Consider the following 25,210-nt stretch of genomic DNA (forward strand, 5'->3'; position numbering starts at 1 on the left):
CTGCTGAAGCCTGCAACTCCCACGTTCGCTTCTGTGCTGCGCAGGCGAGAGGGGCTGCCTGGCCGCGTGAGAGTCCGGAGGCACTGGGGCGGGAACGCTCGAGGCCCGTGCCCCCAGGGCTGAAGCAGAGTTGGGGCGGACCCTGGAGTGTGCTGCCCGACGAAAGGAGGAGGGCCTGGCGTCGTGACCCTGGACTGCTTTGAGTGATTCGGAGTGGAGGGGTGGCCGGCCCAAGAAGATCGAGCCCCTCCTGGCCTACCTGCCCTGTGGGCTCCAATCCAGAGGACTGCAACATCAGAGGATGGGAGCCCTCTGCCCCGGCTCCACTGGTGAGTGTCTTGCCTGCCCCCAGCCTCTGCGCGAGTGCGAGGAATCGCACCGGGACATTCAGGACGGGGTGGTGGTTCACCTGGAGTGGGGTGGGAGCTAGGAAGGTGCCACTGGGATTAAAAGGAAATCTCCCCCTTGACATAATAGCCCGTGAAATGGGTGGAGGGGCTGGAGGGGGCACAGAAGGCCTGAGACATCTATGAAACATACCGACAGGCCGGATCCCTCCTCCACTAGATGTTGTGGCCCATCACAAACAAAAAGAGGGGTGCCTGTGCACACCTGAAAAAGACTGACAGTGATCTGAGTGGCCTTCAACGGGAGGACGTGGAGTGGATTACCCCCCCTCACACCGGCCACTGTGGCCTGGGAAAAGAGAGCGGTGGCTTTCCTTTCCTTTCCTCTCTCATGGCTGGGACCCCTAATGGAAGCAGTATCTGAACCCACCACCTGAAACAAGAGCCTGGAGATACCGGAAGGGGAAGCGGTGCCCGGCCTCGGAACCGCCACCTAACATATAGAGATACCGGGCATAGGAACTGCCACACTCCCCATTGCCACATTAGACTCAGTGAGTCAGAACCTGTGGCAGCACAGGGAAGCCTTAACCGAGGGATGGGAATCCTGACCAAGTCCCATAATCCCATTGGATATTCTTGTCACCGAAATATCACTGGCACTGGCAGACGTAGACTTGATTGCAAGAGCGCGGTCGAGCCCACTGCATGCCGTGGCCCCTGACCACTGCCCACGATGACCAAAGATAAACCCCTCAGGCAGGGGAAAATGGACAAATACACCAAAGTGGTGACCCTGCAGGATCTCGTACAGGCTTTACCCTACACTGCTACCATACTTCATGCCGTACACTCATCCAGGGAAGTGCTAGAAAGCAGGATTGCGGAGTACATTCAGAAGTTACACTACTCAGACAAGATCTCCGAAATGTATCTGAGTGAGTGACAGAGACAGAGAACCGAGTCTCAGAAGTGGTAGAAGTGGTAGATACAGTCATAGACCTACAGAAGGAGTTATTGGAACAGCAAATTGCAATATCACATCGGTGATGCCGAAAGCAGGGCACGAAGGAGCAACCAACGATTTGTGTGATTTACGGAGGGCGTGGAGGAACCCAACCTACCTGCGTTCCTAACCAACTGGCTGGAAACTATCATTCTATCTGAACAATTCCCCACCTGCTTCGTACTTGAACAGGCACATCGAGCACTGAGCGGAAAGCCACCACCCGGAGTCCCACCAACGCCCATTATAGTGAAATTCCTTAACTTTCTAGACTGGGATATGATCCAGAGTGAACTGCGCCACCTGGGAGAAATCCGAAATGAAAATTCAAAGATCGTGATCTTCCCAGACTACCACCGAGATGTACAAAGCCAGAGGAAGACCTTTGATTCAGTTAAAGCAAAACTTCGAACACTGCAGATACAATACATGCTACTTTTCCCAGCAAAATTGAAAGTCATGTACAAAGGAAAGGCACAAATCTTCCAGACACCAGAGGACGCACATGCATGGATCGAGGAGAGACCGAACTTTCGTCCCTTCAGGGAACAGATCCAGGATGGTAGACCGCCTCGATACAACGTGGCCAAACTTGCAGACAAGGCACGTAATACCAGGAGGAACAAGCTCAGATCGAGAAGAATAGGCCAGGGGACTCCATATACAGTCAGAGGGACTAATTAAGGGGCTTAGGACCCAACAAAAGGGAAGGTTCTGAAACCTGTAACTGAAACTGTAGATGATGAGGCGATGGAGAGGTCCGGCCAGCGGGATTCACATGTAGACTCAGAGGGACCGAGAGACTCCTCCGGGGATGAGAAAACACATCCCTTGGTCGCTGAAATAGCAGCTCTTGAGGAAGGAACAGAGACTGGCCAACCTCTGCTGATGAGAGACGAGTGACAGACAGATCCCAACAGCCCAGATGCTTCAATCTGGCATTGTTACACTGGCCGGGGTACGGCAAACAACAAAGCAACATAAAGAAGCTCATAGCCCGCCACCTTGGCAGCAGCATTGAAATTAGCTGTGACGTCCTCGACGGACCTGTTTTGACACTTTTCATCAGCTCACATGCAGTGGGAGTTTGCAGGGTTTATTTACATTTGCAGGGTGGTGCCAAACAGACCTCTCCTCCTTTTCCTACACATAGTTGTTTTATTGCCATGGGTTCAAGGGTAGTGAGAAGGGGGCAGGAAAATGGGAAGGAAGGGGGTGGGACTGTTATAATGGAAGTTCAAGTTGATATCTCTTGGTCAGAGGAAACAGCACCTGAAAACTGGGGAAATCATATCCGCCCTTCAATTCCTGATGCACCCATGTCCGCCCCCATAGAGGATCGGACCTTTTTGGTCCTAACTTGGAATGTTAATAGCCTGAGACACGGGATTAAGCGGGGGCTGACCGCCCAATATATAAAGCGCCTGCGGCAAGACATAGTGTTACTTCAGGAACCACACCTGCAGTTTCCTAGAGAGGGGAATGTACACAGTGTTTGGGCATGCTGGCTACACGGCCGGGTCCAGAGGAGCCTGATCAAAAGATCATCACCCCCTTTTTAAATAACCCGTAAATAGGTTGATTAGGGTGGCAGATTTGGAGGCGTAACAGGTATCTGGGGCAGACGTAAGACCACAATCATCTGCGTATATGCACCCCCAAAGCTGCAACCCCCTGTACTCCTCAAAGTGGCAGACTTCCTCCTAGAAACCCCTACATCTTCCACGTGATACGGGGAGACTTCAATGACATCATGTGTGCAGTAGCATACCGGTCAGTAAAATCACAACAGAGTCATGGGTACCACACCACTAGCTCGCTTCGCTGACACGTTCAGGCTCACTGATACATGGAGGTCTCAGCATTCACACACTAGAAAATACTCATACTTCTCTGGGGCCCACAATGTTCACTCAAGGCTAGACTACGTCTTTCTCCTGTATTGTAGTTCCTATATCCCTGATAGGCTCTGCGCGTTGGAATAATATACACTATAGATTTGACATAGAACTGAGGTCAGTATGTCTTTATGGAGTACATTAAACTTAATTACTTGTGTGTGCCAGCTAACTCAGAGGTCAATAGAATCTTCTCGAATAAACAAGAAGGGATTAGTTTCTGACAACCGCATAAACATGACAACTTTGTTTCCCTTAGAGTCGTAACAATCTCAGAACCATGGAAACAATAGATAACAGTTTCACTCAGTCAATTGTGCATGCTTAGTTTCTACAGAGTTGCATAGAAATAGAGAGACGGGCGTTTCAATAAAAAGGGTTTATTGAACAGTCGTAAGACAGGCTGCGAAGTACAATATGTACAGAGTTAGCAGTAAGATAACATAATACTGCAATAGCATGGTTTGTAGCTATGACATATATTAATTAAAATACATACATAAATAACACAGGCTAAAATGTGAATACTCATCTAATGCTTCTAAATTGTTCTACCCCAGTGTACCTAACCTAAGTGTAGTACGAGGTAAGAAGTAGGTGCTGTTTTCTAAAGTATAGCTAGCCATAGTTTAGTTTTGCCAAGAGTTGCCAAAAGTTTCTCTAAGTTCTAGTCTGCTCCATAACTTAGAATGTGCGAGGTTGGAATCTCTTTCCGGGACTCGATATCTAACACCCCGCAAGGGGAGTCAGAAACACTGGAGCTGGATTCTCTGCGAGGAGGATGACAGCGTCTGGTTAGTGCATCAGGCTGGAACTCGATCTCCTTCCGAACTTGCCCTGGCGAACCGCAAGTAGGCAGTCGACCTGGACCGTACCGGAACCGTGGTTTGCCAGGGCAAGTGCAGGTATATTTATACCTTGAAAGTGTTTAGGAATGCCTGTATTGATGTAAAAGTCAGGCATCCGAACGTCATCAATGAACCCCTAAGGAATAGATGTTCATGCATAATAAATGAGTTCTTGGAGAAATCAATATCCAAGCAAGGGAAATTCCTAAAGGCTTAAGAGTCCGGTTTTCCAAGAACTCATTGTGACGTGGATTGATGGATGTAGGAGACCATGCCTGTATTTGGTTAGCATGGACAATGCCTAAATAAGGGCTGGATTTTCTATGCCCAAATACGGGCAATGTGAATTGTACCTATATAAGGGCACAAATCGGGAAACCTATATACGGAATCTAAATCTACACACAACACTCACTCCAGTTTTTTTTTTTTTTTTTTATTGGTTTTCTTATGCTCCATCAACAAGTGTGTAATTCAGCATCTGGCCTACATCCCCGTCAGGGCCGGCTATGCGACAATACAAATGTGTAGTTCACATATTGCAACGGGTAAGGGGGATACACGGCATGCCGCCGACAACCCCTTCGGGCCAGCTGCGTTGGGAGGAGCTTTAAACTATCAGCATACAATTAATTTTGTACACACAGAGCATTTAACAATTTCCAACTACGTCACAGCTCACATTCGGCTCCACTGATTCACGCCCCCCCCCCCACCAATGTGTAAGGCGTCTGAGAGGGTGTTATGACCTATTAAACGCGTATCCGTGTATGGTTATGGGTAGTGTCATCCATTCAGCAGTGGCTACGTCCTGAGAAATTACTCCTCTTCAAGGGGTGACCGTGGTAATGTCAGTACTATCAGCATGCTCTAGTAAGTATGTCTGCAGAGGGCTCCAGATATCTTTTGGGCGGGATGACGGGGGTTGAAGATCTGCATATAGGAGGGATTGCTCTTGACTGTAAGTGAGGTCTCGGATCCATTCCTTGAATTTCGGTGCCCTACCCCATCCCCATCTGCACGCAATTCTTCTTTTGGCAAGCAGTAGCGCCAATGATGCATACTTGCGCATTTTGGGAGCTATCGGTTCTGTGTACCCCAGCAGGGCAGTAAGGTATGTGTAATCTCATAATACTATCCAAAGCCGGAAGTACTTGTGCCCAAAATCGCTGTATTAAAGGGCAGTCCCATGCCAAGTGTCGGAAGTCGGCCTCTGCATTGCCGCATCAGGCGCAATGGTCATTGTCATGTAGTTTGAGTCTGTACAGCCGTGCCGGCGTACAATATAAACGATGGAGCTACTTGTAAGGGATAATACGAAGCCTGCTGCTGGCCGAGATCTCTCCTGTCTGTTTGCAACAGTAGGCCCACTGTTTATCGGTAATGGTGTGATCTAGTTCATTCTCCCATTTGGACCGGGCTAAGGGTAGAGCATAATCCCTGTTAGCTTGGACAGTGCGGTATAGGAGTGAGACCATGTGTGCGGGGGTGTCTTGGTGTAGCAGAGCATGCAACGCAGGCATTATAGGTGGTTCTTTAGGGAACTTGGGTGTGGCCGCTTTCACATCTTGCCGGAGTCTTATATAATAGAAGCGGTCTAATGGGGTGGGATTCCCTCCCTTAAAGAATATGTCACTAGTACAGAATGTCCCGTTAGCATATAATTGTCCCCAGGTGGGAGAGCTTACTCAAAAGCCGACCGCATCCCCCCTCCTGTGTAACCGGGAGATCCTGACGCCCAGCAAGGGGCAGAAGTGGAGAATACAGTAGAGGGTATTGGGTAATCTTAGCCAGATCTCTCCATGCGCTGACAGTGCATTGGACTGTGGTGTGTGCAAGGTGGCGAGGGACTCCAGGAACACTTAGATAAGCAGTGCTGGGCGTGGGACCCATGAAGCTGTCTTCTATCGCCAGGTGAGGCATGTAAGGGGGAGGTTTCATCCAGTAGGCAGCGAATTGGGCCTGAGCGCAGCTATAATATAACTCTATATCCGGCACTGAGAACCCGCCCGCCCAAAAGGGTTGTGTAAGTATTTCCCATCGGAGTCGGGCCTGTTTTCCTCCCCAGATGAGTCGGATACATTGGGACTTAATGGCCGAAAAGAAGTGTCGACTGGGGGCAAAGGGGATATTGACAGATAGGTAAAGGAGTTTAGGCAGAATGATCATCTTGACAATTGCTGCTCTTCTGGCCATGGATAGGGGCATTGCAACCCATCCCGTCACTTTATCCGTGATGTATTCCAACACCCGGCCATAATTTGCTCTCATAAGCTCCTCCCGGTTTCGGGAGACGGTGATTCCAAGATATTTGATAGAATCTGCACACCATGTAAGGGGATACTCTGGTACAAAGCGCGTGGTGGAGTCTGTGAGGGGAAAGATCTGCGACTTGGCCCAGTTGAGATTGATCCCTGACAATTGACCAAACAGGAGAAAGAGGCGTAATATGGGATTAAGGCTACTGCTTGGGTGCCGCAAGTAGAGGTTCAGGTCATCAGCATATAATGAAACGAGTATCTGTCGCTCTGGATAGATAATAGCGTGGGTGCGATAGTGCTGTCTGAGCTTCGCAGCCAGGGGCTCAACTGCCAAGGCAAATAGGAGAGGGGAAAGGGGACAGCCCTGTCGAGTACCGCGCGCCAGGGGGAAGGAGGTAGAGCGTAGGCCATTAACCAGTACAGAGGCTCGGATCCCCGTGTATAAGAGGTTGATCCAGGCCAAGAAAGGGGGAGGGAACCCCATGCGCACCAAGACAAAGGACAGGTAGTCCCATTCCAAGGAATCAAATGCCTTGGTGGCATCTAGGAAGACAGCTGCTGCATCCTCCGCCGGATCGATATCGTGCAACAATGCGGACAGAGTGCGCAGGTTATGGACAGTACTTCTGTGTGGAACAAAGCCCGATTGATCAGGAAATACCAGTGCCGGCATATGGGGGCTAATACGATTTGCAACAAGTTTGGCCAGGATTTTTGCGTCCACATTTATAAGGGAAAGGGGCCGATACGCCTCAAGATGCGCGGGATCTTTCCCAGGTTTGGGTAGGGAAATAATGTGCGGGGTAGAATCCCGGTCTCTCGAGCCTCCTCAAACACATGCCTAAGCACGGGGATGAGTAAGTGCCTATACATTTTATAGAATTCGGCCGGCAGGCCATCCGGCCCCAGAGCTTTGCCTCAGCGCAGCTGCAAAATCGCATAGACTATTTCCTCATCCTCGTGATGCGCAAGGTGGAACTCCCTTTGCCCATCTCCCAGCCAGGCTATAGCGGTGTCTTCGAAAAATGAGTCAAAGTCTGCTGGGGCATGGCGCTGAGTAGCATATAACTGTTTGTAGAACTTTTTAAATGCTGCAAGTATGGCCGGGGAATCTCTAAGTGTCTGCCCTTCTTCATCCTCTATTTCCAAGACCGTATTTGCATGGCGTGGGGGTCGTATAGAGGAGGCAAGGGCCCACCCCGGCCACTCACCCTCTCCATACCTCCGAGCTACATGGTACTTCCCTCTGAATTTGCATTCCCGCTCAGCAACATCCTGATATTCCGTGAGCAGCTTCCGCAGACGCGCCAATGCCACCGGGGATGGTGCAGCTTGCATCTCAGCCACGATTTGTTTAATAGCTAATTCAGTCTTGCTGAGCGTATTTCGGATATCTTTTAATATCCCCCCACTCTTGGCCATGCATATGCCGCGTATGGTAGCTTTGAAAGCGTCCCATATTGTGGAATATTGAGGGACAGACCCGATGTTGTGCCGGAAGTAATCCGAGATTTCCTGCTCCAACTCAGTTTTGAACACCTGGTCCAGCAACGACAATGGATTGAGCCGCCATGATAAATAAGGGGATCCTCCCTGAGGTGGGGTAAGGGCCAATAGCACAGGAGAATGATCCGAGTATGTGCGGGGTAGATAGGATATATGCGATGCCCACGCTGCCAGTCCCCGGTCAAGCAGCCAATAATCAATGCGCGACCAGGAGGCGTGCGCAAAGGAGTAGCATGATCCCTGACGTGTCTGAGGGTAGCGTATTCTCCACGGGTCTACTAGGTCACTCTCCGCCATTAAATTGTTAAGGGCCAGTTGCGCTGTTGTATAATGGTGTGACTGCGGGTGCGACCTATCCAAGCCGGGATTGAGAACCTCATTAAAATCTCCTCCCCATGACAAATGTGTGGTGCCACATCTTGTATTTTCCCCCAAAGCACCCGAAAGAACTCCGGGTCGTCCGAGTTAGGCCCACAGCATGACACCATAGTAATGGATTGTGCCGCGAGCCTTCCCCACATTATATTGAACCGCCCTGTGGATCTGCATAAGCCCCCATGGGGGTGTACGGGAACGTGCTTTTCATCAGGATGGAGGTGCCCGTGCGTAAGTGGAGCAGCACGAAAACCCACTATGGTTGGCCCACCGGGTGGCAAACGTCAGGGGTGCACTAGGGGATAGGTGAGTTTCCTGCAGCATTGCACAGTGGACATTATGTCGATCTAGGTATGCCAGGATATGCCGGTGCTTTCGGGGATTGCCTAGCCCTCTCACGTTCCACGTTAAAAAATTAAACTGGTGTGCCTAATGGTCCAATTCTACCATTCGTAGTGAAGATTATGCGAGCCTAGGTCAACATGGGCGTGTCTGTGTGGCAGGGTATTCACCAGTAGAGCCATGACATTAATATGCAAGTAAACATCAAAACACCTTTCCCCCCTTTCTCTCCCCCTCCCACAACAGCATCCCCAATCAGCTGTGCTTGCTCCCTCCCCCTTCCCTAACAATTCCCCATAACCCGGTCCCATCCAGGGACACTGAACGAACAGTTATACAATGATATTTCAGCTTCAAACAACAGGGATCACTACTGAGCAGCGGCCAGGGGGGGACCAAGTGCTCCTCGCAGGTGCGGAGGTGCTCGGGCATAGTATCAAATCACCATTGTGGCAGTGAAAATTGACTCATTTCAGAGTTTTGGTCAGTTCAGTTCAAAAGGGTTGGATCAGGGTGCAGTATACAGCTGGGTCTTACAGGGCCATCCACAGGGCGCTGACTAGCGCCTTTTGCCTATAATTCCTCTCACTCAATATCTGAAGCGCCTCCCTCATTTCCTTTTTGTTTTACTGGAGACCGGCGGCGCTCAGGCAACTTAGGCAAAGTCTTAATGAAGTCTTGTGCATGTTGCGGGTTGGTAAAGAAGTGCATCTTGCCCTGCGAAGCCACCCTCAGGCGCGACGGAAAAAGCATGGCGTACGGGATGTTAAGCTGCTGCAGCTTCTACTTGACCTGCAGAAACTTGCGCCTCTGCTCTTGCACGGCCATTGTGAAGGCCGGATAAATGGAGATTTCAGCTCCCTCGTGCGTGAGACGACCTTTTTCTCTGGACAGTCGGAGGACTGCTTCGCGATCTCGGTAGTTCAGCACTTTAGCTATTATGGGCCGTGGGGGAGCCCCGGGTGGAGGGCGCCCTGCCAACGACCGATGCGCTCTCTCCACCACGAATACCTCCGAGAATTTCTCTCTGCCGAACAGCGCGATGAGCAGGCGTTCTACATACTCCTCCATCTTCCCGGTAGCCGTGGATTCCGGCACACCCAAAATGCGGAGGTTATTCCTCCGGGAGCGCGATTCCAACTCCTCCTTTTTGGCAGCTACCACCTTTAACACTTTGTCCACTTCGAGGGCGCGAGCGGAGGAGGCATTGGAAGCATCTTCGAGGTCGGATATTCTCCTCTCTGCCTCAGTAAGGCGATCCTCGTGCTTATCTACCCTGCACTTCAGCCCCTCCATCCTGGCCAACATGGTGTCCATCTTGGAGGCAATCGCCGTCAAACTCTCCTGCATGACAAAAAGCAAGTCCTTCAATTCTGCCGTGGACGGGGCAGGGGACTCAGCAGGCACTTCATCTGGGCCTGGTTGGGAACGAGACATCTTGCGGGAATCAAAGGAAAGCTTTGCCTGCCTACCCTCCGATTTCCCCATTGTGGCCTCTCAGGAAGGTGGAAGAATGAGCAGAGCGCAGGAATAGAGTAGAGGATGGACACAGCGGCGGGGGGGTCCCCTATGTAGCCATTAATGCAGTCGGTCACTCCCCTCCAAGGCAGCACAGGGCGATCAGCGTATTCTTCAGCCCCTACCACTCAGCCATCTCATCACGCCCTCCTCTCGCTGAGTAGCTTCTCCCGGCCTGCAGCTCCTTTATGGGTATCTAGCCTGGGGGTGGGGGGGGGCGCTATCGTGTGCTGACAGTTCCTACGAGGTCGGTAACCCATGCATATGGCAGCATTACAGGCCTCTCACCCCCGTGCTCCACAGGCCGCCCCGTCACTCCACTCCGTCTGCACAGCTTATTTTCAGGCCTCTTAATGTCTCACACTTGTTGGGGGCCAATCCAATAATTTCAGCAGCTTCGGGGCCCCACAGGCAGTTCCTTCTTGCAGCCCAGAGGTCAGCACGCCTTCTTCAGTACGGCGGGTTGCCGCAGCTCCCCCCTCCCGCCGCCGCCTCGCTCGCGGCGCTCCCGCCGAGCCAGAGCGCCGTCTCAGCCTCCAGCGAGGAGCGGGCAGCACGGACAGGGCCTTGCATCCCAGCGCATGTCGCCCGCCCCACCTGCCCACTCGGCCTCGAGTGTGCCTCCGCTTGCACCCAGCGCTCTTACCGCGGGATTCTTCTCTGCATTCACAGGACAGCGCTCTTCAGCTCATGCGTCCCGCGGCCGCCAGGCCATCGGCCCCAGTCAGGCCACAGAAGCTCCTCTCGGCGGGTCCAGTCCCAGCGGATGCCTCTCACGAGCCACAGCGGGGGGAAACGGGAGGCAGCCCCTCCACTCTGCACCTTCAGAGGCCCTTCTCTTCCGCCAGCAGCTCAGCCCAGAAATGACTGCCTCTCCGGACTGCCTCCGATGGTCCCCCCTAGTCCGCCTAGCCGCCATGTTGTTCCGTAGGACCACGCCTCCGCTTGACAGAAAAGAACAGGGGTGAGCAGTGCGCATTTTCTGTACACCAGTCTGCTACCCCGCGTCTCCTGCATTCATATGCCCACTTGCGCCATGGTAGATTGCCAGGATGGCGAGGATTAACAGCGGATTAAGGCCCGAACTACAAGAGCCTCACTCGCGTGCGGCCATCTTGTTTGGCGCCCCCTAGCGCCCTCCCAACACTCACTCCAGTTTTGTATGAGCGACATTACTAAATCCTAAACATACTAAACATATCTAAAAGAGAGTATCGCATGATAATCGAAAACATGCTAAAACATATCTAAAAACATATGTCCTAAAAATGCATTGCAAACCCATTCCTATGCATAAGGTGCTGTACATATTAAAAGCAATGTTTCATTCTAAGCATATGTGTGCATTGGAAATGCCAAAAAGAATGAACCAGAAATATATACACATGATGAAATGGCTCGTTAATACAGAAAAAAAGAGGCCGAAACCATTTCATATCGGGTTAACACAAATCAATTGTTGATGTGACAAGGTGGCAAAATGTCCCGGGAAGATTTTCAAAGAATTCTGTTCTCTATGAATAGTTCTACTATAAGCAGATTACTGTGCCAAAAAATGAAAAAATGCAAATTAGGAGAAAAAAAATTAATCATAGAAAAAAATGTCCAAAGTTAGTCCCTTGTCTAAAAAGAATGAAGGCCAAATTCAGAGTCTCATCGGAACACTGTGTACCTGAATCAAAAGTCAGTATGTGGGCCTGGAGAAAACATGAAATCTTCTAATCCTGTAGACAAAACGTCGTCTACCGTTGTAGGTGAAAGTTGGAATACCTCGTTTAGAAGATTAGCTACACATAGATGTGAACTATCGTCTTCAGCATTGGTCACATCACCAATGTTTGAATCAGATGTTACCTGCGTGCCTGATGTTTCTACTCGTACCTCAGCAGTAGCAATTTGCGTCTGTGAGATCTCAATGAATGCCGTCATCAGGATTGGTAGCCACTGGGGACAACACAGAGCATGGGCCGTAACCGGGTCCAGCAGAATATCGCTATCCGTAGGCATGACTGATGGGAGTGTTGGACAGATAACTAGCACGCATTCTTCACCAGAGAACAGGCAGCGTAGAACAGGTAAGATGCAATCTTGCCAGATTGGTCTGAATGACAGAAACCATGTGGTATTTAATTCTCGTAGACGGTTGTATGACAGAATTTCGACAGACAGAAAATCGACCTACAAATATATCGCAACACAAATATCGATGTCAAGAATATCGACATCCTATCTACAACATGGTAAGTGCAAAAATATCGAAAATTAAATATCGATGTCAAAAATATCGTTATTAAAAATATCGTTTTTTTTTTACTTTTAAAATATATGTAAAATAAACCAAATAATACTTATAAATTAAATAAACATAATTAAATATATTGTATAATATTTAAAATGTATAATTAATATATATAATTTAATAAAAAATTAATTAAACATATACATATAATATATAATATATATACTTACTTAATAATTAATTTTAATAATAATTTCTGTAACGTATAAATTATTAAATGTTCTTTAAAATTACCAATACATCTATACACATAAAACAATAACATCAATAAATATTTAATAATTACATATAGCAAATAATAATGAATATTTTTAATGTAAATAATTTTTATTATTAATGATATCTTACAATAGCTAAAATAATACAAAACATATTAAATATCAGACAAAATAAAACTACTAGTCCAACTCCAACAAAAACAACAGTAAGGAAAATGTTGGATAGCATAGGGGTAAAAATTACTATTCCAACTCCAAAGAGTGTAACAGTAGGGAAAGCGTTGGATAGCGTAGGGTTAAAATTACTATTCCAACTCCAGAGAGTGCAATAGTAGGGAAAGTGTTGGATAGCGTAAGGGTAAACATTACTATTCCCACTCCAGAGAGTACAACAGTAGGGAAAACGTTGGATAGCGTAGGGGTAAAAATGACTATTCCAACTCCAAAGAGTGCAACAGTAGGGAAAGCGTTGGATAGCGTAGGGGTAAAAATTACCATTCCAACTCCAGAGAGTGTAATAGTAGGGAAAACGTTGGATAGCGTAGGGAAAAAAATTAATATTCCGACTACAGAGAATGCAACAGTAGGGAAACCACTGGATAGCATAGGGGTAAAAATTACTATTCCCACTCCAGTGAGTCCAACAGTACGGAAAGCGTTGGATAGCGTAGGGGTAAAAATTACTATTCCCACTCCAGTGAGTGCAACAGTAGTTAAAACGCTGGATAGCTTAGGAGTAAAAATTACTATTCCAACTCCAGAGAGTGCAACAGTAGTGAAAACGCTGGATAGCGTAGGGGTACAAATTACTATTCCCACTCCAGTAAGTGAAACAGTAGGGAAAGCGCTGGATAGCGCAGGGGTAAAAATTACTATTCCCACTCCAGAGAGTGCAACAGTAGTGAAAGCGCTGGATAGCTTGGTGGTAAAAATTACTATTCCAACTCCATAGAGTGCAATAGTAGGGAAAGCGTTGGATAGCGTAAGGGTAAAAATTACTATTCCCACTCCAGAGAGTGCAACAGTAGGGAAAGTGTTGGATAGCGTAGAGGTAAAAATTAATATTCCAACTCCAGAGAGTACAACAGCAGGGAAAGTGTTGGATAGCGTAGAGGTAAAAAATACTATTCCAACTCCAAAGAGTGCAAAAGTAGGGAAAGTGTTGGATAGCGTAGGGGTAAAAATTACTATTCTAACTCCAGAGAGTGCAACAGTAAGGAAAGTGTTGGATAGCGTAGGAGTAAAAATTAATATTCCAACTTCAAAGAGTGCAAAAGTAGGGAAAGTGTTGGATGGCGTAGGGGTAAAAATTACTATTCCAACTCCAGAGAGTGCAACAGTAGGGAAAGTGTTGGATAGCGTAGGGGTAAAAAATTAAAAATTACTATTCCAACTCCAGAGAGTGCAACAGCAGGGAAAGTGTTGGATAGCGTAGGGGTAAAAATTACTATTCAAAATCCGGATAGTGCAACAGTAGGGAAAGTGTTGGATAGCGTAGGGGTAAAAATTACTATTCCAACTCCAGAGAGTACAACAGCAGGGAAAGTGTTGGATAGCGTAGGGGTAAAAAATACTATTCCAACTCCAAATATTGCAACAGCAGGGAAAGTGTTGGATTGCGTAGGGGTGAAAATTACTATTCTAACTCCAGAGAGTGCAACAGTAAGTAAAGTGTTAGATAGCGTAGGGGTAAAAATTAATATTCCAACTACAAAGAGTGCAAAAGTAGGGAAAGTGTTGGATAGCGTAGGGGTAAAAATTACTATTCCAACTCCAGAGAGTGCAACAGTAGGGAAAGTGTTGGATAGCGTAGAGGTAAAAATTAATATTCCAACTCCAGAGAGTACAACAGCAGGGAAAGTGTTGGATAGCGTAGAGGTAAAAAATACTATTCCAACTCCAAAGAGTGCAAAAGTAGGGAAAGTGTTGGATAGCGTAGGGGTAAAAATTACTATTCTAACTCCAGAGAGTGCAACAGTAAGGAAAGTGTTGGATAGCGTAGGAGTAAAAATTAATATTCCAACTTCAAAGAGTGCAAAAGTAGGGAAAGTGTTGGATGGCGTAGGGGTAAAAATTACTATTCCAACTCCAGAGAGTGCAACAGTAGGGAAAGTGTTGGATAGCGTAGGGGTAAAAAATTAAAAATTACTATTCCAACTCCAGAGAGTGCAACAGCAGGGAAAGTGTTGGATAGCGTAGGGGTAAAAATTACTATTCAAAATCCAGATAGTGCAACAGTAGGGAAAGTGTTGGATAGCGTAGGGGTAAAAATTACTATTCCAACTCCAGAGAGTACAACAGCAGGGAAAGTGTTGGATAGCGTAGGGGTAAAAAATACTATTCCAACTCCAAATATTGCAACAGCAGGGAAAGTGTTGGATTGCGTAGGGGTGAAAATTACTATTCTAACTCCAGAGAGTGCAACAGTAAGTAAAGTGTTAGATAGCGTAGGGGTAAAAATTAATATTCCAACTACAAAGAGTGCAAAAGTAGGGAAAGTGTTGGATAGCGTAGGGGTAAAAATTACTATTCCAACTCCAGAGAGTGCAACAGTAGGGAAAGTGTTGGATAGCGTAGGGGTAAAAAGTTACTATTCCAACTCCAGAGAGTGCAACAGCAGGGAAAGTGTTGGATAGCGTAGGGGTAAAAATTTCTATTCCAACTCCAGAGAGTACAACAGCAGGGAAAGTGTTGGATAGCGTAGGGGTAAAAAATACTATTCCAACTCCAAAGAGTGCAACAGCAGGGAAAGTGTTGGATTGCGTAGGGGTGAAAATTACTATTCTAACTCCAGAGAGTGCAACAGTAAGGAAAGTGTTGGATAGCGTAGGGGTAAAAATTAATATTCCAACTTCAAAGAGTGCAAAAGTAGGGAAAGTGTTGGATAGCGTAGGGGTAAAAATTACTATTCCAACTCCAGAGAGTGCAACAGTAGGGAAAGTGTTGGATAGCGTAGGGGTAAAAATTACTATTCCAACTCCAGAGAGTGCAACAGCAGCGAAAGTGTTGGATAGCGTAGGGGTAAAAATTACTATTCAAAATCCAGATAGTGCAACAGTAGGGAAAGTGTTGGATAGCGTAGGGGTAAAAATTACTATTCCAACTCCAGAGAGTGCAACAGCAGGGAAAGTGTTGGATAGCGTAGGGGTAAAAATTACTATTCAAAATCCAGATAGTGCAACAGTAGGGAAAGTGTTGGATAGCGAATGGGGTAAACATTACTATTCCAACTCCAGAGAGTGCAACAGCAAGGAAAGTGTTGGATAGCGTAGGGGTAAAAATTACTATTCCAACTCCAGAGAGTGCAACAGCAGGGAACGTGTTGGATTGCGTAGGGGTAAAAATTACTATTGTAACTCAAGATAGTGCAACAGTAGGGCAAGTGTTGGATAGCTTAGAAGTTAAAAATATCACACTTATAAATAAAATAATTCTTTAAAATAATTAGTAATTTAATTATTAAATCACTCAAAATTACTTACAAATACCAATAGATATTAATTAAATACATAACTGACAATAACTAATTAATTAGCAATAAATTATTAAAAAATACCAATAAATAATAATTAATGAATATTAATTACCAATTAAAAAATATTGAACAATTACATTTTTTATACCCAAAAATAATTATCAAACACTAATTACCAATTACAAAATATTAAACAATTACATTTTTTTATACACAAATTATTAATTATTATACATTAATTACCAAATATTAATTACTTATTAGTATATTAATTAGAAATATCAATAAATAATATTTAAACATGTTTAATTACCAATTGATTATTAATCAACAATAAATTATTTTTCATAACCAAATTATTATAATTTAAAATATTTACCAATTAATAATTAATCTCCAATTAATTAATTATCAATACACAACAACAAATTTAATATTTACTTAATTAGATTTCAATTACTTTCAACACTATTCCCCTATAAACACACAAAACACTCAAATAATAAAATAATACTAACATAATTATCAATTAATCAATTAATACAAACTAATTACCAATTAATAATAATTAATTACCAATTAATACTTAATTAACAATAATATAATTATCAATACCAATAAATAAATAAAAATATTAATTAATTACAATTAAATTACTTCCCACCGTATTCCCCTATAAACCCACAACCCGCTACAGAATTTAAACGCAAAAATTATTTTAAATTATTTTATAATTCCTAATAATTTATAATTAATTTCATATAATTAAATTACTTCCCACCCTGTTCCCCTATGAACCCACAACCTGCTACAGAATTTAAACGCTAAAATTATTTAAAATTATTTTATAATTCCTAAAAATGTAGAATTAAATTCATATAATTCAATTACTTCCCACCCTATTCCCCTATAAACCCACAACCCGCTACAGTACTAAAACACAAAATTAACTTAAAAAAACCATTATTAACATATAAAAATTGTATACATATATTTTTAAACCAGTAGAACACTTAACAAAAAATAATTAACACATACATATTAAATACATAATAAAACACATAGTAATATTAAAAATATATATATTAGTGACATGTATGTTAGTAACATCGATATATTTCATATTGATATTACTAAGTTCGATATTACTAACATCGATATTACTTACCTTAGGGTCGATATTCTGTCCATAGATATTCTTGACATCGATATTCTGTCCCTTCGATATTCTCAACTCGATATTATTGTAGGCCGACATTAAAGTTTCGATATTTAGACTGCTCACCCTCGTAGACGAGGTAAACCCAAAATTTGGACGATGCGCTCACAACATTTCATCTCCAATAGAGCTCTCTCCATGGTGAATTGGGTGTCGATGGTGAGTTGGCTTGCCATATCATAGCAGAGGAGCAAAAATAGGACCCCAGCAATGAGTGCAGTCAGCCAAACACAGAGGTGCCGATCACAATCCGGTAAAAAATTCCCCCGTGCGACTCGTATCGGGTCTTTTTACCGTACGAATCGTACAAGTGCCGTACGAACTGGCAATCACGATTCGCATGGTAAAAAGTCCATACGAACCGCACTGGGAATCATTCCCCACACGTCCTCGGGTCGGAAAATGTGTCCAACACGTCCTCGGGCGATTTACCTTACAAACGTGAAAAGCCAAGTCCGACCGAGGAATCACGATCCATCCCGTGCGTCCGAGCGTACAACCGTATGGAAAAAACACCGTCCGCACCCAACACCCATAGCAACCATGGAGACATGTGCCCGCATACGCGCCCAACACTCCCCCCAGCCGCCGTACGTCCGACACGTACCGCCTGTATATGTATACCCCCACCCGTCTAGGTACACCCCAGTACGTTCCAGTCGAACCCCCACCCCAGTACGTGTCATACCCCCGTCAATGTACACCCCCCCACCCCTGTACGTGTCGTACCCCCGTGTACCCCCACCCCAGTACGTTCCAGTCGTACCCCCACCCCTGGACGTGTCGTACCCCCCGTGTACCTACACCCAAGTACGTTCCAGTCGTACCCCCACCCCAGTACGTGTCGTACCACCGTCAATGTACACCCCCCACCCCTGTACGTGTCGTACCCCCCGTGTACCTACACCCCAGTACGTTCCAGTCATACCCCCACCCCAGTACGTGTCGTACCACCGTCAATGTACACCCCCCCACCCCAGTACGTGTCGTACCCCCCGTGTACCTACACCCAAGTACGTTCCAGTCGTACCCCCACCCCAGGACGTGTCGTACCCCCCCGTGTACCTACACCCAAGTACGTTCCAGTCGTACCCCCACCCCTGGACGTGTCGTACCCCCCGTGTACCTACACCCAAGTACGTTCGAGTCGTACCCCCACCCCAGGACGTGTCGTACCCCCCGTGTACCTACACCCAAGTACGTTCGAGTCGTACCCCCACCCCAGGACGTGTCGTACCCCCCCGTGTACCTACACCCAAGTACGTTCCAGTCGTACCCCCACCCCTGGACGTGTCGTACCCCCCGTGTACCTACACCCAAGTACGTTCGAGTCGTACCCCCACCCCAGGACGTGTCGTACCCCCCGTGTACCTACACCCCAGTACGTTCCAGTCGTACCCCCACCCCAGGACGTGTCGTACCACCGTCAATGTACACCCCCCCACCCCTGTACGTGTCGTACCACCGTCTATGTACACCCCAGTACATTCCAGTCGTACCCCCACCCCAGTACGTGTCATACCCCCGTGTACCTACACCCCAGTACGTTCCAGTCGTACCCCCACCCCAGTACGTGTCGTACCACCGTCAATGTACACCCCCCCACCCCTGTACGTGTCGTACCACCGTCTATGTACACCCCAGTACATTCCAGTCGTACCCCCACCCCAGTACGTGTCATACCCCCCGTGTACCTACACCCCAGTACGTTCCAGTCGTACCCCCACCCCAGTACGTGTCGTACCACCGTCAATGTACACCCCCCACCCCTGTACGTGTCGTACCCCCCGTGTACCTACACCCCAGTACGTTCCAGTCGTACCCCCACCCCAGGACGTGTCGTACCACCGTCAATGTACACCCCCCACCCCAGTACGTGTCGTACCCCCCGTGTACCTACACCCAAGTACGTTCGAGTCGTACCCCCACCCCAGGACGTGTCGTACCCCCCCGTGTACCTACACCCAAGTACGTTCCAGTCGTACCCCCACTACTGGACGTGTCGTACCCCCCGTGTACCTACACCCCAGTACGTTCCAGTCGTACCCCCACCCCAGGACGTGTCGTACCACCGTCAATGTACACCCCCCACGTCAGTACGTGTCGTACCCCCCGTGTACCTACACCCAAGTACGTTCGAGTCGTACCCCCACCCCAGGACGTGTCGTACCCCCCCGTGTACCTACACCCAAGTACGTTCCAGTCGTACCCCCACCCCAGGACGTGTCGTACCACCGTCAATGTACACCCCCCACCCCTGCACGTGTCGTACCCCCCGTGTACCTACACCCCAGTACGTTCCAGTCGTACCCCCACCCCAGTACGTGTCGTACCACCGTCAATGTACACCCCCCACCCCTGTACGTGTCGTACCCCCCGTGTACCTACACCCAAGTACGTTCCAGTCGTACCCCCACCCCAGTACGTTCCTGGCGCACCCCCAACACAACCTCCTAAGTACGGAGCGCACCCCATGCCCCAACATCACAACCGCATGTACGAGTCTTACAAAGCCACACACAAGGACAAAATCGTACAACCAAATGGCCCATGTACACACCGTACACACGCTCAAAACGCACGTACACAACCAGGACAAAATAAAACAACACAAGAATACACCAGTCGAAAGGCACACAGCCACTAAACATGGCCAACAACCACTTAAATAACACAATCACTGACCTGCAACTGCCAAAAACAAACAGAGGCCCAATACACCACCACTCCTTATAACACACCCACCCAAAATTCAAAAACTGCCACACCCACCCATGGACCAATAAAAAGGGCCCACACACACAAACCATGAGCCTTTCCAACAGACTCACTGCTGCCAGACACCACAGAACCAGACTACAAGCTACACCACACCTTACACTTGCACACCTTCAAACGACCACCCTCACAAACACCCTCTCATCACATTCACACACACACACAACCATCCACACCCCCCCCCAACATCCACACCCCCCCCCACACCCACACCATCCCCACCCACACCCCTCACCATGCCCACTACCAAGAATCCAAAGTTCAGTCACCGAGAGTTGGAGGTCCTTGTTGATCAAATCCTCAGAGTCGAGCCACAGATCTTTGGAACATTGGTCAGAAGCACCAGCCAGGCAGCCAAAACAGCCATGTGGCAGACCATCGTCGATGCTGTGAATGCTGTTGCGGACTCCAGGAGGACCAAGCAGGATTGCCAGAACAGGTGGTACGATCTGCGGAGGAGGGTCAGAGCCAAGAGGCAGGAGGAACACGACCAGGCCAACGCCACCGGAGGAGGGCCCTCCCGCAGAGCCGTACAGTACCATCCCTGGGAGGAGAGGGTGATGGCCATACTGCCGGTGGAGGCAGTTGAAGGAGTAGAAGGACTCCGAGACCCGGGTGAGTACACAAACAACGCACCTCACATGGGGGGAACTGCAACCACAACCAAAATCAATAACAGGCACGCAACCACCACAAGCCATCGCATTACTCAACCACACTCCATGAGCAGGCACATGCCACTGCTGCCACCATGCCCCATGCACCCAGCTGGACAATGTCAAGTCACAGGCCACAGAAGACAACAACACATGACACGGTAACCCGGATGGCGGGAGGCTGGGCACCAAGAATCACATAGTGCGACTCCAAAGCAGACAACAATGCCCTCTGCCCATATGGCCTAGGTCACAGCCAGACAAACACTGTGTCCCAACACAGGAATGACTTGCCAGCAAATGGCGGACGCCTTGCATCAACACATGGGGGTGAAGGCACTGTTTTGCACATGCCAGCAGCTAATGAACAGCCAACAGTGTGAAAGAGTGGCAGCACACACCACCACAGCAGCAGCGCACAGACACACAGCAGACAAAATGGGTGCCTGGAGATCAGAAACAAACTCACATCAACAGGCCAAGGGCCACTCAAAGATCTGCTAACAGTGTGTGCCCAGGAAGCTGGGCCAAGGTGACAGAGGGTGACACACACGGAGGGAGGGAGAGGGGGACACAGAGGGAGGGAGAGGGGGACAGAGAGGGAGGGAGAGGGGGACTGAGAGGGAGGGAGACGGACAGAGGGAGGAGGCTGACACACGGAGGGAGGGAGAGGGGGACACAGAGGGTGGGAGAGGGGGACAGAGAGGGAGGGAGAGGGGGACTGAGAGGGAGGGAGAGGGGGACAGAGGGAGGAGGCTGACACACGGAGGGAGGGAGAGGGGGACAGAGAGGGAGGGAGAGGGGGACTGAGAGGGAGGGAGAGGGGGACAGAGGGAGGAGGCTGACACACGGAGGGAGGGAGAGGGGGACACAGAGGGAGGGAGAGGGGGACTGAGAGGGAGGGAGAGGGGGACAGAGGGAGGAGGCTGACACACGGAGGGAGGGAGAGGGGGACACAGAGGGAGGGAGAGGGGGACAGAGAGGGAGGGAGAGGGGGACTGAGAGGGAGGGAGACGGACAGAGGGAGGAGGCTGACACACGGAGGGAGGGAGAGGGGGACACAGAGGGAGGGAGAGGGGGACAGAGAGGGAGGGAGAGGGGGACAGAGAGGGAGGGAGAGGGGGACAGAGAGGGAGGGAGAGGGGGACAGAGAGGGAGGGAGACGGACAGAGGGAGGAGGCTGACACACGGAGGGAGGGAGAGGGGGACAGAGAGGGAGGGAGAGGGGGACAGAGAAGGAGGGAGACACAGGGAGAGCAAATCAGTCCTTTGGTGTGTGGGAATGTCTGCTCGTCAGCAGGTGGACTGCGTGCATGTAGACAAGGGTGCCCAGTGCCAGAACCCCCCCTCTTCATCATGGCAAAACGCAGGGCCATGTTACAACCTGTACACGAGCACAAGGACAGCCACCTGCATCATATGAGTGTGTGGATCCACTCCATGTGCACATGTACAGTGCTACAAGGAAGGCGCAAACGCATAGCTCGGCACACATGCACACTCCACTGCTGACTGCAGTCACACTTGACGCAGCAAGTAAGACTGTGCCACACATAGTTAAAGGGGCCAAATTGGTGCCCAAGGGACACACACATGCACAAGTGCACTGTGAGTGGAATGCAAGACAGATCCTAATTCCAAGAGGAAATGTGCCAACTTTGTAACGGATGAAACATGGATGTTGCATGGATCAAAATTAACATTGTCTCTCTCACACACAGGTCAACGTCGTGCTGCACCCCCCAACACTGGGGGGGAACACTCACAGGACCCGGATCTGCAGGAGACCGATCCCACCGGCAGCGACCACTCTCACCACTCTGCGGACGACCCCGACCGACCTGGCCCCTCTGGTGTCCAACCACCTGCAGCACCTGCGTCAGGTACAACCGTGCCAACCACCACCCCCACTCCTGCCACATCCCAGGAGACACCCAGGATCCCTGCCCCAACACCACAATGCAGCCAGGCTCGCCAGGAGGGACACGGTGTCCCGGGCACCCAGGAGGAGGCAGGCGACAACGCCAATGCCACCCCTCAGGGGTCCCGGAGACCCCATGTGCCCACAAGTGCAGGCCAGACGCAAGTGGGCAGGGGTGGTGGGAGTGGAGAGCGGCGGAGGCGCGAGCCTGACCAGTTGGCTGGGGATCCGGTATTTTCCCATGTCCGTAACATCCTGGACTCATACCGGCAGGACACCACGGGCATGGCCCAGGTTGTGTCCGTCCTCGAGGGGATCAAGGTCCAGCAGGCCCAGCAACATGCGGAGCTAATAGCCTGTCTACAGCTACACCAACGGAGGATGGAGGACAGACAGGCTCAGCAAGTGACGGCGTCCCAGGGGATTCACGCTGAACTCCGTCGGATGGCCGACACCATGGCCGACCCTCCCTGTGCCAGAAGGCGGAGAACATCACCACCCACAGGGAGGGATCATGAGGAGGAGGAGGAAACATCCGACGGAGCATCCCAGACGTCGTCACGGCCTGCTGCTGAGGTTCCCCGCAGGAAGCCGGGTCGTCCACGGAAAGGACCGTGAGGGTGGCTGCTACATCACCATCTCCCAGGACACCTGGCCTGGCACCTGGCCCACTGGAGCAACAGCATCACAGCATCAAGAGACATTCTCTGCCACATGGCCCTGCTGGTCACTGGCTGACTAATGTTGACAAAGACTGTGGCATGGACTCTGAGGATTTCCAATGGCAAGGACACCAACTCCCCTACTGAACTTTGGATTCCCTAATCCCGGAAAGGCCCTCACTTGGCCCCCCCCCCCCCAATAATAAATCACACTATTAAGAGTAGATGCCTGCTGGTAGCATTATTACCTAACATGTGTCTTGTACAGTCTAAACATGCCTGAGTCATCTGTTCACTTCAACCATCCACACCCTGGGGCCTGAGTCTGGCACAGGACACATGGGTCACAGTTTTCTAGGCAAGACAGACATGGAGCACCATACACACCCGTGATGGTCAGAACCAGCTGAGGGGGTGGCCGAACAACCGTGCTGACAGACACATTGAGTACAGCAACAGTCATGCGCAGAGGTCAGGGATCCTGGCCCGTGTCCTGGGGGGCACCCAGGTACGTGTAGACAGGTGGCAGAACCATGTCCTGCAAGCTTGAGTCCGGTGGATGCAGAGAATGGGGTCATGGACAACGTTGGATGCATGGGGATGGCACATGTCACAATACCCACACAGTCATGGACATCATGCCCATTACACAGTCTCAGCACACACACACAGCTTGCATCTTGCCACTCGACACATTGACACATAGCCACAATCAGGGAATACCATGCCAGACATGCAGGATGCACCGTGCCAACACACCAGCATTGACTGAGAAGAGGCACCCTGGAGGCATAGGGACACCTTTAATAGTCATGTGTTTGGGATTGCAGAGGCAACTTGAAGTACACATGAACACATCATGTGGAGTAACATGTGGCTCCAACACTGGCACCCCCCTTCTGCAGCACAAATGCGTGATAGCCATGGAACTGGCACACAAGTGTCGGATAATAGCTAAATACCCACAGCTGCTCACGGAGAGCCTGCCATACACCATACATCCGCTGATGTGGAAGTCCCACGCCATGTCAAGACAATGTTAACCGTATGTGTCCGAGGGCAGTGTCACACACATTGATGCCTTCATCACAATCCACCATCCCATCACTGATGACTGACAACCAGGCAGCCCATCTATTCAGGTGTACCCAGCTGCATGTCGTGTCCCATGGGGATGCCACATGTCTGCAGAGGACCCAAACCCCGACCGGGGCAGTGTGCACACATCGTGAACAACTGCCACACCCAATACACCCCAGATGCATCCCTTACCCCATGGAGACTTCCAAACGTGTCCGTGCCTGTAACGCTGAGTCAGCCCACGATGCCATGTCCATGAGGAATAGCAGTGCCACAACAATGCAACCAGCAAACGGCATGCGCAGGTACCTGGGGAAGAGAGACACACAAGAAGTCAGCCACAAGAAGCACAGCCACTTGCATGTGCATTTACTCGACACATGTATGTATGACAACATGCTAGGTCACAATTATGCCTGGGGAAATACTACCATCACTGCCACCATCACTCCAGTGACACACCCACACACACCTCTGACCCACGTGCCATACATGCAGGTGGAGACACACATCACAACGCATGCCACACGGGGACCAATGCGTGCACACTCAGACCCTGGTACTCACCACTAAGCAAAGAAGTCGCGTATGAGCCGAGTCCGGATGTCCTCTTGCGGCTCCACATCCTCCACATCACTAGCCCCATTGCCAAGGCCTTCGTCCTCCACGGGTGGATGGTCCTCGTCATCTTGATCCAGGATGAGGGGCACAGCTCTTTCAACTGCCATGTTGTGCAGCATGCAGCAGACCATGAAGATCTTGCAGACCTTCGCCGGGGCATATGGGAGTGCGCCGCCGGTC

This window comes from Triturus cristatus, chromosome 3_2, assembly GCF_964204655.1.
Source record: "Triturus cristatus chromosome 3_2, aTriCri1.1, whole genome shotgun sequence".
In the NCBI taxonomy this organism is placed as follows: Eukaryota; Metazoa; Chordata; class Amphibia; order Caudata; family Salamandridae; genus Triturus; species Triturus cristatus.